This window comes from Siphateles boraxobius, unplaced genomic scaffold (assembly GCF_051911475.1).
Source record: "Siphateles boraxobius isolate OS27281-9 unplaced genomic scaffold, OSU_SipBor_1 63, whole genome shotgun sequence".
NCBI classification, from domain to species: domain Eukaryota; kingdom Metazoa; phylum Chordata; class Actinopteri; order Cypriniformes; family Leuciscidae; genus Siphateles; species Siphateles boraxobius.
The window spans coordinates 3,260,759-3,272,464 of NW_027509190.1; the positions used below are offsets into that span (position 1 = coordinate 3,260,759).

At 39.3% G+C, this 11,706-nt stretch overlaps 6 non-coding genes across 6 annotated transcripts; all 6 read left to right on the forward strand.

Annotated features, from left to right (window-relative positions):
- Window positions 1-1,759: 1,759 nt before the first annotated feature.
- Window positions 1,760-1,832, forward strand: trnav-aac (transfer RNA valine (anticodon AAC)). The gene has a single exon. It is a non-coding gene; the product is annotated as a tRNA-Val (tRNA).
- Window positions 1,833-4,115: 2,283 nt separating this feature from the next.
- On the forward strand, window positions 4,116-4,188 carry trnav-aac (transfer RNA valine (anticodon AAC)). The gene has a single exon. It is a non-coding gene; the product is annotated as a tRNA-Val (tRNA).
- Window positions 4,189-4,311: 123 nt separating this feature from the next.
- trnav-cac (transfer RNA valine (anticodon CAC)) lies at window positions 4,312-4,384 on the forward strand. The gene has a single exon. It is a non-coding gene; the product is annotated as a tRNA-Val (tRNA).
- A 1,007-nt stretch (window positions 4,385-5,391) lies between these two features.
- Window positions 5,392-5,466, forward strand: trnav-cac (transfer RNA valine (anticodon CAC)). Its single transcript has one exon. It is a non-coding gene; the product is annotated as a tRNA-Val (tRNA).
- A 676-nt stretch (window positions 5,467-6,142) lies between these two features.
- On the forward strand, window positions 6,143-6,215 carry trnav-uac (transfer RNA valine (anticodon UAC)). The gene has a single exon. It is a non-coding gene; the product is annotated as a tRNA-Val (tRNA).
- A 1,686-nt stretch (window positions 6,216-7,901) lies between these two features.
- On the forward strand, window positions 7,902-7,974 carry trnav-uac (transfer RNA valine (anticodon UAC)). The gene has a single exon. It is a non-coding gene; the product is annotated as a tRNA-Val (tRNA).
- Window positions 7,975-11,706: the final 3,732 nt, after the last annotated feature.

The window sequence follows — 11,706 nt, forward strand, 5'->3', positions numbered from 1 at the left end:
CACCAATTTCTGCTCAAATGTTAAATATATTAGGCTATGTTTGTTTTGTCAAAAATAAAGTCATCAACTAGGATGCTATTATAGTGTTTGTTCCAATGTAGGCTTTATTCAAACTAATGAATCCTTAAATTTGAAATATGTATGATAAAATGTACACTTTAGTTTTGACAAAGAAATATTACACTTGAAATATTGTTATTTTAATTGTTGCTGTAATTGTAACCTTTTTAATAAAATAGCAAATAATATATTTACAAGGTAGATGTAAACAAAATCTTAAAAGGTCAATATAAGCCTTCTCTTCAAATTATTTGTATTGTGTTTTATTAGTGACAAATTTGGGGAGAGGATACATATTCAAAACTTTCTGAAAATACAGTATGAGAATTAACTACACAATTACTAGAAATGTTCACCTTGGATATTATACAATTTGCAAGCAAAAATACAAGTGGAAAAATACTATTTTTTTATAGATGTTTCCAACTGTGAACCAATTTTGTAGTATATATACACATTTCTTTTCTTGTGTCCTTGTATTCTTTCTTGTGGCTCAGTGACACACCTGTGGAAAGCTCATTATGCAGGCTCATTAAGCAGGTCTTTTGTCTTCACAGGTGTGAATCAGACCATTATACATGAGTCACGCCGATTTCGCATATTGCCTTTCCAAACAAAAATTGTTTTACTAAATTTAAATCAATGTATTGTTTTATGTGAATGATTTGGAAGGATGATTTTCAGATCATTTTGAAGCAAAAATCCTAGGCGAGAACATCAATTAGTCAAAAGTCTTGTGGACACATATTTAGTATGTGTTTTGTGGCCTTATTTCAGAGACTTTAAGTTTTAGTTTTTTCAATAACCATGCATAAACAATATTCTCTCAAAAATACAAACATGTACATACATCTTGCTAACATATTATGGTAGCCCTGTTTGTGCTATATAGAGTGAATTTACACCTTTGCCATTAACATGTTTATAAATAACTGAAAAAAGCTCAAATGTTAGAGCATGTCAGAACACCTCCAGAACCCCAAAAACACTTTGGACCCCAGAGGGTTAACAAGCGTGCACCTAAAGATTTATGTCTGCCACCTGAAGACGTGTTTCCGTAGTGCAGAGGTTATCACGTTCGCCTCACACGCGAAAAGGTCCCAGGTTCGAAACTGGGTGGAAACAGTGGGTGGTTTTTGCAAAAATTTCGTATGCGATTTTCTGTTGAGCAGGTCAGTACACTTGCAGGGATGTTTGTTGTTTAATCTCTTTAGAAAAGGACAAAAATAAAACAAATGACCGTTGAGGTTTCCTGTACAGTAATAAAAAATGTTTGGTCTGCAAACAAAATTAGCAGCTTTTTGCCATTTTTAAAACACTGGGCAGTCTATAGTTTCAGTCGCTTTTGAACAAGCGTACCCCAGAAGCGGTGGGACTGACGTCCAAATCAAGTTTGGGAAGTTTAGTGGTTATCACGTTTGCTTTACACGCGAAAGGTCCTCAGTTCAAAACTGGGCGGAAACAAGTGGATGCGTTTTAAATATAAATGCTGCAATTCGCTACAAAACCCTTACTTTTGAGACAGGTGAAGGCCATCGTACCAAGGAGCTGTAGGCAGACTGCCATGCCGAATGACACTAGGTGGGTGCCGAATGACCTCTGTTCTGTTGTTTGTGGAATTCACAGACTGTCACACTGCTTGCAGAGCAGATTATGGGAAGGAGCCATCTTCTAAAAAGCACATGCACCTCATCAATAGGTTTCTGTAGTGTAGTGGTCATCACATTCGCCTAACACGCGAAAGGTCCTCGGTTCGAAACCGAGCAGAAACAGTGGTTGGATTCTGACAGAAAACTTTAACTCTTTTCCACGCTAGGTGTGTGCAGCGCTCATTTCCTTTATATGCTTTTTAATAAGCGTGCACCTAAAGATTAATGTCTGCAACCTGAAGACGTGTTTGTAGTGTAGTGGTTATCACGTTTGCCTCACACGCGATAAGTCCCCAGTTCGAAACTGGGCGGAAACTGTGGGTGATTTTTGCAAAAATTTCCTATGCGATTTTCTGTTGAGCAGGTCAGTACACTTGCAGGGATGTTTGTGGTTTAATCTCTTAGAAAAGGACAAAAATAAAACAAATGACCATTGAGGTTTCCTGTACAGTAATATAAAATGTTCGGTCTGCCAACAAAATTAGCAGCTTTTTGCCATGTTAAAAACACTGGGCAGTCTATAGTTTCAGTCGCTTTTGAAAAAGCGTACCCTAGAAGCGGTGGGACTGACGTCCAAATCAAGTTTCGGAAGTGTAGTGGTTACCACGTTTGCTTTACACGTGAAAGGTCCTCAGTTCAAAACTGGGTGGAAACAAGTGGATGCATTTTAAATATAAATGCTGCAATTCGCTACAAAACCCTTACTTTTGAGACAGGTGAAGGCCATCCTACCAAGGAGCTGTAGGCAGACTGCCATGCCGAATGACCTCTGTTCTGTTGTTTGTGGAATTCACAGACTGTCACACTGCTTGCAGAGCAGATTATGGGAAGGAGCCATCTTCTAAAAAGCACATGCTATGATATCACGTTCGCTTTACACGCAAAGGTCTTCAGTTCAAAACTGGGCGGAAACAAGTGGAGGCATGTTAAATATAAATGCTGCAATTCGATACAAAACCCTTACTTTTAAGACAGGTGAAGGCCATCGTACCCAGGAGCTGTAGGCAGACTGCCATGCCGAATGACCTCTGTTCTGTTGTTTGTGGAATTCACAGACTGTCACACTGCTTGCAGAGTAGATTATGGGAAGGACCCATCTTCTAAAAAGCACATGTGCCTCATCAATAGGTTTCTGTAGTGTAGTGTTCATCATGTTTGCCTAACACGAGAAAGGTCCTCTGTTCGAAACCGAGCAGAAACAGTGGTTGGATTCTGACAGAAAATTTTAACTGTTTGCCACACTAGGTGGGTGCAGCGCTCATTTCCTTTATATGCTTTTTAATAAGCGTGCACCTAAAGATTTATGTCTGCAACATGAAGACGTGTTTCCGTAGTGTAGTGCTTATCAAGTTCGCCTCACACGCGAAAGGTCCCCAGTTCGAAACTGGGCGGAAACTAAGGGTGGTTTTTGCAAAAATTTCGTATGTGATTTTCTGTTGAGCAGGTCAGTACACTTGCAGGGATGTTTGTGGTTTAATCTCTTTAGAAAAGGACAAAAAGAAAACAAATGACCATTGAGGTTTCCTGTACAGTAATATAAAATGTTCGGTCTGCCAACAAAATTAGCAGCTTTTTGCCATCTTAAAAACACTGGGCAGTCTATAGTTTCAGTCGCTTTTGAACAAGCGTACGCTAGAAGAGGTTGGAATGAGATCCAAACCAAGTTTCCGTAGTGTAGTGGTTATCACGTTTGCTTTACACGTGAAAGGTCCTCAGTACAAAATTGGGTGGAAACAAGTGGAGGCATGTTAAATACAAATGCTGCAATTCGCTACAAAAACCTTACTTTTAAGACAGGTGAAGGCCATCGTATCAAGGAGCTGTAGGCAGACTGCCATGCCGAATGACACTAGGTGGGTGCCGAATGACCTTTGTTCTGTTGTTTGTGGAATTTACAGACTGTCACACTGCTTGCAGGGCAGATAATGGGAAGGAGCCATCTTCTAAAAAGCACATCCCTCTCAACAATAGGTTTCTGTAGTGTAGTGGTCATCACATTCGCCTAACAAAATTAACAGCTTTTTGCCATGTTAAAAACACTGGGCAGACTGTCACACTGCTTGCAGAGCAGAAACAGTGGTTGGATTCTGACAGAAAATTTTAACTGTTTGCCACACTAGGTGGGTGCAGCGCTCATTTCCTTTATATGCTTTTTAATAAGGGTGCACCTAAAGATTTATGTCTGCAACCTGAAGACTTGGATGTTTGTTGTTTAATCTCTTTAGAAAAGGACAAAAATAAAACAAATGACCATTGAGGTTTCCTGTACAGTAATATAAAATGTTCGGCCAACAAAATTAGCAGCTTTTTGCCATGTTAAAAACACTGGGCAGACTGTCACACTGCTTGCAGGGCAGATTATGGGAAGGAGCCATCTTCTAAAAATCACATGCACCTCATCAATAGGTTTCTGTAGTGTAGTGTTCATCACGTTCGCCTAACACGCGAAAGGTCCTCGGTTCGAAACCGAGCAGAAACTGTGGTTGGATTCTGACAGAAAATTTTAACTGTTTGCCACACTAGGTGGGTGCAGCGCTCATTTCCTTTATATGCTTTTTAATAAGGGTGCACCTAAAGATTTATGTCTGCAACCTGAAGACTTGTTTCCATAGTGTAGTGGTTATCACGTTTGCCTCACACGCGAAAGGTCCCCAGTTCGAAACTGGGCGGAAACTGTGGGTGTTTTTTGCAAAAATTTCATATGCGATTTTCTGTTGAGCAGGTCAGTACACTTGCAGGGATGTTTGTGGTTTAATCTCTTTAAAAAAGGACAAAAATAAAACAAATGACCATTGAGGTTTCCTGTGAAGTAATATAAAATGTTCGGTCTGCCAACAAAATTAGCAGCTTTTTGCCAAGTTAAAAACACCGGGCAGTCTATAGTTTCAGTCGCTTTTGAACAAGCGTACCCTAGAAGTGGTGGGACTGACGTCTAAATCAAGTTTCCGTAGTGTAGTGGTTATCACGTTTGCTTTACACGCGAAAGGTCCTCAGTTCAAAACTTGGCGGAAACAAGTGGAGGCATGTTAAATATAAATGCTGCAATTCGCTACAAAACCCTTGCTTTTGAGAGAGGTGAAGGCCATCGTACCAAGGAGCTGTAGGCAGACTGCCATGCCGAATGACCTCTGTTCTGTTGTTTGTGGAATTCACAGACTGTCACACTGCTTGCAGAGCAGATTATGGGATGGAGCCATCTTCTAAAAAGCACATGCCATGATATCACGTTCGCTTTACACACGAAAGGTCTTCAGTTCAAAACTGGGCGGAAACAAGTGGAGGCATGTTAAATATAAATCCTGCAATTCGATACAAAACCCTTACATTTAAGACAGGTGAAGGCCATCGTACCCAGGAGCTGTAGGCAGACTGCCATGCCGAATGACCTCTGTTCTGTTGTTTGTGGAATTCACAGACTGTCACACTGCTTGCAGAGTAGATTATGGGAAGGAGCCATCTTCTAAAAAGCACATGTACCTCATCAATAGGTTTCTGTAGTGTAGTGTTCATCACGTTCGCCTAACACGCAAAAGGTCCTCTGTTCGAAACCGAGCAGAAACAGTGGTTGGATTCTGACAGAAAATTTATACTTTTTGCCACGCTAGGTGGTAGCAGCGCTCCTTTCCTTTATATGCTTTTTAATAAGCGTGCACCTAGAGATTTATGTCTGCCACCTGAAGATGTGTTTCCGTAGTGTAGTGGTTATCACGTTCGCCTCACACGCGAAAGGTCCCCAGTTCGAAACTGGGCGGACACTGTGTGTGGTTTTCGCAAAAATTTCGTATGCGATTTTCTGTTGAGCAGGTCAGTACACTTGCAGGGATGTTTGTTGTTTAATCTCTTTAGAAAAGGACAAAAATATAACAAATGACCATTGAGGTTTCCTGTACAGTAATATAAAATGTTCGTTCTGCCAACAAAATTTGCAGCTTTTTGCCATGTTAAAAACACTGGGCAGTCTATAGTTTCAGTCGCTTTTGAACAAGCGTACGCTAGAAGAGGTGGGAATGAGATCCAAACCAATTTTCTGTAGTGTAGTGGTTATCACGTTCGCTTTACACGCGAAAGGTCCTCAGTTCAAAATTGGGTGGAAACAAGTGGAGGCATGTTAAATATAAATGCTGCAATTCGCTACAAAACCCTTACTTTTAAGACAGGTGAAGGCCATCGTACCAAGGAGCTGTAGGCAGACTGCCATGCCGAATGACACTAGGTGGGTGCCGTCCAAATCAAGTTTCCGTTGTGTAGTGGTTATCACGTTTGCTTTACACGCAAAAGGTCCTCAGTTCAAAACTGGGCTTAAACAAGTGGATGCATTTTAAATATAAATGCTACAAAACCCTTACTTTTGAGACAGGTGAAGGCCATCGTACCAAGGAGCTGTAGGCAGACTGCCATGCCGAAAGACACTAGGTGGGTGCTGTCGAAATCCAGTTTCCGTAGTGTAGTGGTTATCACGTTCGCTTTACACGCGAAAGGTCCTCAGTTCAAAACTGGGCGGAAACAAGTGGATGCATTTTAAATATAAATGCTACAAAACCCTTACTTTTGAGACAGGTGAAGGCCATCGTACCAAGGAGCTGTAGGCAGACTGCCATGCCGAAAGACACTAGGTGGGTGCCGTCCAAATCAAGTTTCCGTAGTGTAGTGGTTATCACGTTCGCTTTACACGCGAAAGGTCCTCAGTTCAAAATTGGGTGGAAACAAGTGGAGGCATGTTAAATATAAATGCTGCAATTCGTTACAAAACCCTTACTTTTAAGACAGGTGAAGGCCATCGTATCAAGGAGCTGTAGGCAGACTGCCATGCCGAATGACACTAGGTGGGTGCCGAATGACCTCTGTTCTGTTGTTTGTGGAATTTACAGACTTTCACACTGCTTGCAGGGCAGATTATGGGAAGGAGCCATCTTCTAAAAAGCACATCCCTCTCAACAATAGGTTTCTGTAGTGTAGTGGTCATCACATTTGCTTTACACGCAAAAGGTCCTCAGTTCAAAACTGGGCTTAAACAAGTGGATGCATTTTAAATATAAATGCTACAAAACCCTTACTTTTGAGACAGGTGAAGGCCATCGTACCAAGGAGCTGTAGGCAGACTGCCATGCCGAAAGACACTAGGTGGGTGCCGTCCAAATCAAGTTTCCGTAGTGTAGTGGTTATCACGTTCGCTTTACACGCGAAAGGTCCTCAGTTCAAAATTGGGTGGAAACAAGTGGAGGCATGTTAAATATAAATGCTGCAATTCGTTACAAAACCCTTACTTTTAAGACAGGTGAAGGCCATCGTATCAAGGAGCTGTAGGCAGACTGCCATGCCGAATGACACTAGGTGGGTGCCGAATGACCTCTGTTCTGTTGTTTGTGGAATTTACAGACTTTCACACTGCTTGCAGGGCAGATTATGGGAAGGAGCCATCTTCTAAAAAGCACATCCCTCTCAACAATAGGTTTCTGTAGTGTAGTGGTCATCACATTCTTCTAACACGCGAAAGGTCCTCGGTTCGAAACCGAGCAGAAACAGTGGTTGGATTCTGACAGAAAATGTAAACTCTTTGGCACGCTTGGTGGGTGCAGCGCTTATTTCCTTTATATGCTTTTTATTAAACGTGCACCTAAAGATTTATGTCTGCAACCTGAAGACGTGTTTGTTATGTAGTGGTTATCACGTTCACCTCACACGCGAAAAGTCCCCAGTTCGAAACTGGGCGGAAACTGTGGGTGATTTTTGCAAATATTTCGTATGCGATTTTCTGTTGAGCAGGTCAGTACACTTGAAGGGATGTTTGTTGTTTAATCTCTTTAGAAAAGGACAAAAATAAAACAAATGAACATTGAGGTTTCCTGTACAGTAATATAAAATGTTCGGTCTGCCAACAAAATTAGCAGCTTTTTGCCATGTTAAAAACACTGGGCAGTCTATAGTTTCAGTCGCTTTTGAACAAGCGTACGCTAGAAGAGGCGGGAATGAGATACAAACCAAGTTTCCGTAGTGTAGTGGTTATCACGTTCGCTTTACACGCGAAAGGTCCTCAGTTCAAAATTGGGTGGAAACAAGTGGAGGCATGTTAAATATAAATGCTGCAATTCGCTACAAAACCCTTACTTTTAAGACAGGTGAAGGCCATTGTACCAAGGAGCTGTAGGCAGACTGCCATGCCGAATGACACTAGGTGGGTACCGTCCAAATCAAGTTTCCGTAGTGTAGTGGTTATCACGTTTGCTTTACACGCAAAATGTCCTCAGTTCAAAACTGGGCGGAAACAAGTGGATGCATTTTAAATATAAATGCTACAAAACCCTTACTTTTGAGACAGGTGAAGGCCATCGTACCAAGGAGCTGTAGGCAGACTGCCATGCCGAATGACCTCTGTTCTGTTGTTTGTGGAATTCACAGACTGTCACACTGCTTGCAGAGCAGATTATGGGAAGGAGCCATCTTCTAAAAAGCACATGCCATGATATCACGTTCGCTTTACACGCAAAGGTCTTCAGTTCAAAATTGGGTGGGAAAAAGTGGAGGCATGTTAAATATAAATGCTGCAATTCGATACAAAACCCTTACTTTTGAGACAGGTGAAGGCCATCGTACCAAGGAGCTGTAGGCAGACTGCCATGCCGAATGACCTCTGTTCTGTTGTTTGTGGAATTCACAGACTGTCACACTGCTTGCAGAGCAGATTATGGGAAGGAGCCATCTTCTAAAAAGCACATGCCATGATATCACGTTCGCTTTACACGCAAAGGTCTTCAGTTCAAAACTGGGCTGAAACAAGTGGAGGCATGTTAAAAATAAATGCTGCAATTCGATACAAAACCCTTACTTTTAAGACAGGTGAAGGCCATCGTACCAAGGAGCTGTAGGCAGACTGCCATGCCGAATGACCTCTGTTCTGTTGTTTGTGGAATTTACAGACTGTCACACTGCTTGCAGGGCAGATTATGGGAAGGAGCCATCTTCTAAAAAGCACATCCATCTCATCAATAGGTTTCTGTAGTGTAGTGGTCATCACATTCGCCTAACTCGCGAAAGGTCCTCGGTTTGAAACCGAGCAGAAACAGTGGTTGGGGTCTGACAGAAAATTTATACTGTTTGCCACGCTAGGTGAGTGTAGCGCTCATTTCCTTTATACGCTTTTTAACTCTCTTGGGTCGTTTTTTTTCCACATAGCAGCAACATAGACTTAAAATACTCCGTAATTTTACGTCATATAAATAAAATCAATACATGATTATAAACTATAGAGGGTCTTCTTTTTTTGTGTACACTCACATTAACATCAAAACCGTGTGCTTTTGTAAAATGAAGAAAATAAACAGGGTGTGCTTTCTGCCTCTCTGTCTCCGTTAAATTTTTTTCTGGTGCACGTCTCTAAACTTAAACAAAGCTCAGCGAATACTATTCACACAAGCACGAGCAATATATCTTTATATCATTTAAGTTTGTACTTTTAAAATATCTAATTCAAAACTAAAATAAATATTCTCTGTTTATGTAATCTATTAAAAAAGAGAGAGGTGTCAGCCGATCTCATTATCGTTCTCTTAGCTCATTATTCTGCTAATCTGACACGCCCACGGAGAGCGCGCGGTATTCAAACGCAAATGATCTGAAGCAACACATGCAAAGTGTCAACGCGCCTCATAAACGCGATAACACAACAAATGTAATCATCAGATTAATGTAGCCTACTATTTCTTCTTGTGAGGCTGTGTGAGGAGTAATCCTGGGACATTTACCTCAGAACACGTGCTGTTTTTTTTTTCATTCCGAGGAGCAACGGATCCATCTCATAAGTAATTTCTTTATTATTATTGTTCTAATCACGATATCATAGTGTATGTAAACCGCAAAAAGACTGTTTAAATATGAATCGCGTCTGTGTGTGAATGAATGAACTGAACAGTTTTTACCAAACCCTATTGCTATACTGAGATGAGTGAAAATCGACTGAAATATGTTGAAATAACGTTAAAATGTCTTTGTATTAGCAACGTATTAAACTGCAAATTAAAATTTATGCCCTAATATAGGCTCATAAAAACAACAAACGATATGCCTATGTTACAGACGAAATATGAAAGACAACATTTTGTTGACTAGTTTTTGATAGATTATTAACTGTTTAATGTAAAATATGCTACTGCCACATTGAATAAGCTTTTGTTCACCAATTTCTGCTCAAATGTTATATATTAGGCTATGTTTGTTTTGTCAAAAATAAAGTCATCAAGTAGGATGCTATTATAGTGTTTGTTCCAATGTATGCTTTATTCAAACTAATGAATCCTTAACTTTGAAATATGTATGATAAAATGTATAATTTAGTTTTTACAAAGAAATATGAAATATCCATCTGAGAAGTAAGTTTTTTTATTATTGTTCTAATCGCGATATCATAGTGTATGTAAACTGCAAAAAGACTGTTTAAATATGAATCGCGTGTGTGAATGAATGAACTGAACAGTTTTTACCAAACCCTATTGCTATACTGAGATGAGTGAAAATCGACTGAAATAGGTTGAAATAAAGTTAAAATGTCTTTGTATTAGCAACGTATTAAACTGCAAATTAATATTTATATGCCCTTATATAGGCTATCATAAAAACAACAAACAATATGCCTATGTTACAGAAGAAATATGAAAGACAACATTTTGTTGACTAGTTTTAAATAGATTATTAACTGTTTACTGTAGCCTAAACTATAGACTACTGCCACATTGAATAAGCTTTTGTTCACCAATTTCTGCTCAAATGTTAAATATATTAGGCTATGTTTGTTTTGTCAAAAATAAAGTCATCAACTAGGATGCTATTATAGTGTTTGTTCCAATGTAGGCTTTATTCAAACTAATGAATCCTTAAATTTGAAATATGTATGATAAAATGTACACTTTAGTTTTTACAAAGAAATATTACACTTGAAATATTGTTATTTTAATTGTTGCTGTAATTGTAACCTTTTTAATAAAATAGCAAATAATATATTTACAAGGTAGATGTAAACAAAATCTTAAAAGGTCAATATAAGCCTTCTCTTCAAATTATTTGTATTGTGTTTTATTAGTGACAAATTTGGGGAGAGGATACATATTCAAAACTTTCTGAAAATACAGAATGAGAATTAACTACACAATTACTAGAAATGTTCACCTTGGATATTATACAATTTGCAAGCAAAAATACAAGTGGAAAAATACTATTTTTTTATAGATGTTTCCAACTGTGAACCAATTTTGTAGTATATATACACATTTCTTTTCTTGTGTCCTTGTATTCTTTCTTGTGGCTCAGTGACACACCTGTGGAAAGCTCATTATGCAGGCTCATTAAGCATGTCTTTTGTCTTCACAGGTGTGAATCAGACCATTATACATGAGTCACGCCCATTTCGCATATTGCCTTTCCAAACAAAAAGTGTTTTACTAAATTTAAATCAATGTATTGTTTTATGTGAATGATTTGGAAGGATGATTTTCAGATCATTTTGAAGCAAAAATCCTAGGCGAGAACATCAATTAGTCAAAAGTCTTGTGGACACATATTTAGTATGTGTTTTGTGGCCTTATTTCAGAGACTTTAAGTTTTAGTTTTTTCAATAACCATGCATAAACAATATTCTCTCAAAAATACAAACATGTACATACATCTTGCTAACATATTATGGTAGCCCTGTTTGTGCTATATAGAGTGAATTTACACCTTTGCCATTAACATGTTTATAAATAACTGAAAAAAGCTCAAATGTTAGAGCATGTCAGAACACCTCCAGAACCCCAAAAACACTTTGGACCCCAGAGGGTTAACAAGCGTGCACCTAAAGATTTATGTCTGCCACCTGAAGACGTGTTTCTGTAGTGCAGAGGTTATCACGTTCGCCTCACACGCGAAAAGGTCCCAAGTTCGAAACTGGGTGGAAACAGTGGGTGGTTTTTGCAAAAATTTCGTATGCGATTTTCTGTTGAGCAGGTCAGTACACTTGCAGGGATGTTTG